At 35.9% G+C, this 6004-nt stretch overlaps 1 non-coding gene across 1 annotated transcript; it reads right to left on the reverse strand.

Annotated features, from left to right (window-relative positions):
- Positions 1–5159: 5159 nt before the first annotated feature.
- LOC131749124 (U6 spliceosomal RNA) lies at positions 5160–5262 on the reverse strand. Its single transcript, XR_009333232.1, has one exon. It is a non-coding gene; the product is annotated as a U6 spliceosomal RNA (small nuclear RNA).
- Between the last annotated feature and the right edge of the window lie 742 nt (positions 5263–6004).

The raw sequence follows: 6004 nt of genomic DNA on the forward strand, positions 1-6004 counted from the left end.
CCCCGCCCCCGCCCCCGCCCCCGCCAGCGTCTGCTTCCGGCTCTCTGGAGGAGGCTCGGGGTGCCGCCTCCCACCCCAGCACTGCACCTTAGGGAAAAAGCCTGCCCCTCCCCCAGCGGCCGAGTGACTTCCTTTCCCAGTTGCTGAATAACGGGATGAAGCCCACCTTAATAACTGCTCCCTCCACTGTCGCCCTCGCCTGGATGATTCCCTGCGCTTCATTCCGCTAGCTAGCAGCTTCCCACTTACTGGACTGTTATAAGCTTTCATACTGTCTCCACACCGACCTCCAAAATTGCTTTTCTCCCTCACCCCCTTGGGGGCGGGGGTGGGGGAAACTTCTCTGTATACACTTGCCAACATTTTAATCCCACCACAATTTACCACAGTTTACAAAGTTGCTAAGCGATTTAGGGCAAGTACTGAAGATGTTCAAGGCTGAAAAAGGGCGATTATTGTAAGAATAACTTTTTAAAGAAAACTCCTGCATGTCCCTATCTCGTTTTCCTGTCCTATCTTGGGACTTTCTCTGTGTTTCAGACTCCAGTTCACCTCACCTCAGGCTAAAATGAGCTCAGGCAATACATCCATTGTTGATGCAAGCAATATGCAGGGTACTGAGTGCCCCCTGGGGCAAGTAATTACCAGTTTTCCACTTTAAACAAACCGGGTAGGGGATGATGTGAACTAGCCTTATTTTATTGGATGGGCAATCTAGGAAAGCACACAAGTAGTAAACTTAAGAAGAAAGAATGTGGCTGTAGTGTGAAGAAATTCCCAAACTAATGAGATGTGTGTGTTTGTTGTTCTGTTTCGTTTAAATATTCTTATAATTCTCCTTCTCAGACCAAGCACAGTTTCAGTACATGTGCAAATACTGATGGGAATAATATTAACATGTAGGCCAGTAGATATGAAACATTTTTTAATGTTACAAGAGATTATTATGTATTGAATACAATTCCCCAGGCCCAGCCTCGGCTTCCCACACCTGCTCCACCCCTCCCACTACCATTCCCGCCCTCAATGCCACCCCTACCCCTGTCCTGACCTCAGCACTCATTATCAGATTACCAAATCGGTTCCAGCTTCCCTGAGGCCATTAATAACCTCTTCTATTTCCTTGCCAACATCCAAAATTAGTTATCTCGCCCCAACTGAAAACCACAACTTATACCCCCAGCCTCATCTCTTGGCCTCTTTGCCACTCATTTCAAGATGGCCTTGATGCTGGCTTCAGAGGAGGACAGGCCATAAAACAATTGTTGAGGCAGTCAGTATTTGGCTTACCTAGGCATTATTTCAGTCTAAAAATGCCAGTTTTTAGAAAAACTGAAAAAACACAATAAATAATCATATGGGTCAGGTCCAGCATCTTGGGATAGTTGTCTCATTCTAATGTCTTCTTCTCATCCTGGAGTGGTAGTAGTTTCTCCTCTGTTTGAACATTGTTTTAAGGTGAGTGTGAGGTGAGCAGTCCTCTCTATGGACCAGTCCAGTGCAGGGTTCCTTTCAAGTGGGAAATACGAATCCAAGAATCAATTCCCTTCAGTTATGCTGTGCAAGAGCTAATTAAGAGTATCTGACAAGGGTCCTGTAATCTAGGTTGGAGAGAGTCCTTTCAATGATGTCTTTTCCAGTGTACATCATCTCCTGGTTGCAGGCCATAGGTCACCTGATCTTCATCCAAAGATAAATCAATGTGATAAGCTTCAGAAACAATCTTAGTATGTCCTTTAAATAATTCAATTAAACTTTTGTCATAATGCAACATAGTAACAAGAAGCCATCCAGGAAGTGAGTCTTAGGCAGTAAATACAAAACCTCAAAGACAACAACACTAGAACCCAACATATACAGAAACAATTCTTTTCTCTCTAAAATTACCCTCATTTCTACAAAATATAGCCAAGTTGACTAATTTGTTTGCAGAATAAGTCTGGTTTCAATAAACTTTGCCTAATTATTTGCATAAGGGTAATTGATCATACAAGCTCTTTTAAATTGGCTGTGCTGGAACGTTTCATAAGGAATCTCAGATTGAACTTTAAAAGGCCTCTCAAGGCCAGTAAAGCCATGCCAAGGGCTTGTCATCAGATTCGCCTGTACTATCTATATATAGTTTGGGTGAATTCCTCCTTTCTCAAGGTCCTCAAAATATTTCGAGGTTCCTGGCCAGCCAGGAAGTGACCTTTCTTATTTACCTGGTAAGGCTGCTGGGCTCCTTGTAAGCAAGGTACCAGATTGTTTTTCCAAGAGGGTTTATGGCTCCATAAAGTTCACCTTAGTTCTTTAAAACTATCTGGTCATATCTGATCCTGTGCAATTTCTCAAATATGACATTCCAGTCAAAAACATGGTAACATAACCAATGTTTCCAATATGTCCTGTTATAAGAACAGACTCTTATTGAACTTATGCAAATAACTACATTGCCATAAAAATAAGAATACTCACTGAGTTCCCAAATTCTGGAGGAATCAAGTAGTGAGAAAAGATGAATGTTACAATTCTGCTTACAAAGTTATTATTTACCAAATTGCTGTAAGTCATAATTAACTTAAGGTGAAGGGTTTCCTTATATTGGGGCAACCAAGATTAAAAACTAGTAATATTTCAGATGAAAAGTTATACAAACTAACATTCAGCCCTATGTAACTAATTCTTGTTGATCATGATCTTCTGTTAACAGTTTTATGAAGTCATCAGGGTTTCCATTAGAATTCTTTAATTTCTTTTTTTTTAAATTGGGGTATAATTGTTTTACACTGTTGTGTAGGTTTCTACTGTAGAGCGAAGCAAAGTAGAGTTCCCTGTCCTATACAGCAGATTCTCATTTGTTATCTATTTTATACATATTAGTGTATATATGTCAATCCCAATCTCCCAATTCATCCCACCCCCCCTTCCCCCCTTGGCATCCATACATATGTTCTCTATGTTTGTTTCTCTATTTCTGCCCTGAAAACAGGTTAATCTACCATTTTTCTAGATTCCACATATATGCGTTAATATACAATATTTGTTTATCTGTTTCTGACTTACTTCACTCTGTATGACAGTCTCTAGATCCATCCACGTCTTTACAAATGACCCAATTTTGTTCTGTTTTATGGCTGAGTAATATTCCATTGTATATATGTACCACATCTTCTTTATCCACTGGTTTTTCAATGGGCATTTAGGTTGCTTCCATGAGCTGGCTATTGTAAATAGTGCTGCAGTGAACATTGGGGTGCATGTGCCTTTTTAAATTATGGTTTTCTCTGGGTATACGCCCAGGAGTGGGATTGCTGGGTCATATGGTAATTCTATTTTTAGTTTTTTAAGGAAGCTCCATACTGTTCTCCATCATGGCTATATCAATTTACATTCCCACAAACAGTGCAAGGGGGTTCCCTTTTCTCCACACTAGGAAAACCAGATGGCTACATGTAAGAGAATGGAATTAGAACACTCCCTAACACCATACACAAAAATAAACTCAAAATGGATTAAAGACCTAAATGTAAGACTGTACACTATAAAACTCTTAGAGGAAAACATAGGAAGAACACTCTTTGACATAAATCACAGCAAGATCTTTTTTGACCCACCTCCTAGAGTAATGGAAATAAAAACAAAAATAAACAAATGGGACCTAATGAAACTTAAAAGCTTTTACACAACAAAGGAAACCATAAACAAGAAGAAAAGACAACCCTCAGAATGGGAGAAAATATTTGCAAATGAATCAACGGATAAAGGATTAATCTACAAAATATACAAACAGCTCATGCAGCTCAATATTAAAAAAACAAACAACCCAATCAAAAAATGGGTGGAAGGCCTAAATAGACATTTCTCCAAAGAAGACATACAGATGGCCAAGAGGCACATGAAAAGATGCTCAACATCACTAATTGTTAGAGAAATGCAAATCAAAACTACAATGAGGTATCACCTCACACCAGTCAGAATAGTCATCATCAAAAATTCTACAAACAATAAATGCTGGAGAATTCTTTAATTTCTTAACCAGTTCACTGGTATGAGCTGAAAGTTATCAGAAACCTGTATGTGTCAAAAGGTCCTTTCTATGAATCTTCATTTTTACAGAAGCATCAGAGTACAAAAATAACTGTCTATAAAGGACAAAAGACTTAAAAAGCAAGGTTAAAGTCCTGTTTACAAAGCAATTGTCAAAGAAATTTGTTGTTTTAGTGGCATACAATATTAAAACAATAATTAGAATTATGACTGATGACATTACATGAGGACACATTTAAATTTTAGAAATTTCACATAATTTTTAGAACATTTATATTAATGACATTTATCTATACTATACAACCTAAGAAGGTTTATCACCACTCATTTAACAATGCTTCCCATGTAATTTAACATACCAAATAAGCCTAATTAGTTTAATGTCTTTCTTTGATAAGGAGAGAAAACAAATCTTGAGGTGCTCTGGGGGGCATTCTGGAAAACCTCAATGTTATCTACAGGTCAAAAGAACTTCATTTAGAATTTGATTTTTGGGAAGTTTGTCAAATATATTAAAAAGAGTTTAAAACACTTGATCAAATAGGATCATAGGTCACTATGTAACAGTACTTAGTTATCCACCCAAGCAAAGTGACAAAAGATTTCAAAGGCAAAATACAGAAAGTTACAACAGTTTACTTAAAAGGTAAAAAATCTTTACTATCTGTTATCAAGAGCATATCAATATCCCATTAAAACTTTGTGCTCTTAACAGAGAGAAAACCAAATTCAGGTTTTGCACCATCTTACAATTTTTTCTAATCCTAGCCAGTCTTGATCACATACAGAACTCTATTCTCAAGGTTTCTCTTCCACAAAATTTCTATAACTTACTTTTTTTTAACCTTTAGATTTTTATCCTATGTTTTCCTTTTCTCTCTCTCTTTTTATAAGATTTCATTTTACTTTAATATTTTTATTTTAAAAACATTTATTGTATTCAAGTATAGTTGATTTACAATGTTGTGTTAATTTCTGCTAAATAGCAAAGTGATTCGGTTTTATATATAGTCTTTTTCATATTCTTTTCCATTATAGTTTATCAGAGGATATTGAATATGGTTCCCTGAGCTAGATAGTAGGACCTTGTTGTTTATCCATTCTATATATAATAGTTTGCATCTGCTAATAAAAATATAGAACACTTCACAAATTTGTGTGTCATTCTTGCACAGGGGTCATGCTAATCTTCTCTGTGTTGTTCCAATTTTAGTATATGTGCTGCGGAAGCCGTCATTCTCTCTCTCTTTTAAACCTATCTTTAGGACAAAATTACTTTCTCTTCCCTGAACTAAGTGTATTTCCATTCCGTATACCTTCTTTTTCCTTGCATACAAAGATGTTTTCTTCATTAATTTTTAGGGGTTTTAATTACATATTTTAATTAGAATTCTCAACTCTTAAAAGCCTTCATTTGTAGCAAAAACTAAGAAGTGAGCAATTATGAACTGTCTTTTACATTAGCATTCTGTAGATTAGCAAACTTCTAAATACTATTTATAATTTTTTTAAATATGTGCTTTCTTATAGAAAATGTCTCCATGTAGAACCAAACATATTTATTAATAATCCTAAATATCTTTAGTTTCTATGTAAAAGGAAGCCTATGTTTAGTAATTAATGTTTCAGTATCTTATTTTATTTGGGAATGATCTAGATATTCAATAAACTTCCATCATTTAATTTAATTTAGCAAAACCCTAAAGTTTGAAGTTGCCAGAAAGATTTGGAGAAACGATTTCTAAGTAGACACACCATAAAACATGATTATTCTTAAAGAGTTCACCTAAAAACTCTTAACCCATTTACATTTAATTTACTTATAAAAATTTTATTATATCAAGTCATCTTCCTGGCTGACAAATTTTGCAACAGATATAAGATCTTATTTAAATTCTAGTAAATCTAGGTACAATAAAAGTATTATATTTAATGTTGATGACTCTAAAGACATGTCTGTATTAATTAATAAACT

The sequence above is a fragment of the Kogia breviceps genome, chromosome X, assembly GCF_026419965.1.
Source record: "Kogia breviceps isolate mKogBre1 chromosome X, mKogBre1 haplotype 1, whole genome shotgun sequence".
In the NCBI taxonomy this organism is placed as follows: Eukaryota; Metazoa; Chordata; class Mammalia; order Artiodactyla; family Physeteridae; genus Kogia; species Kogia breviceps.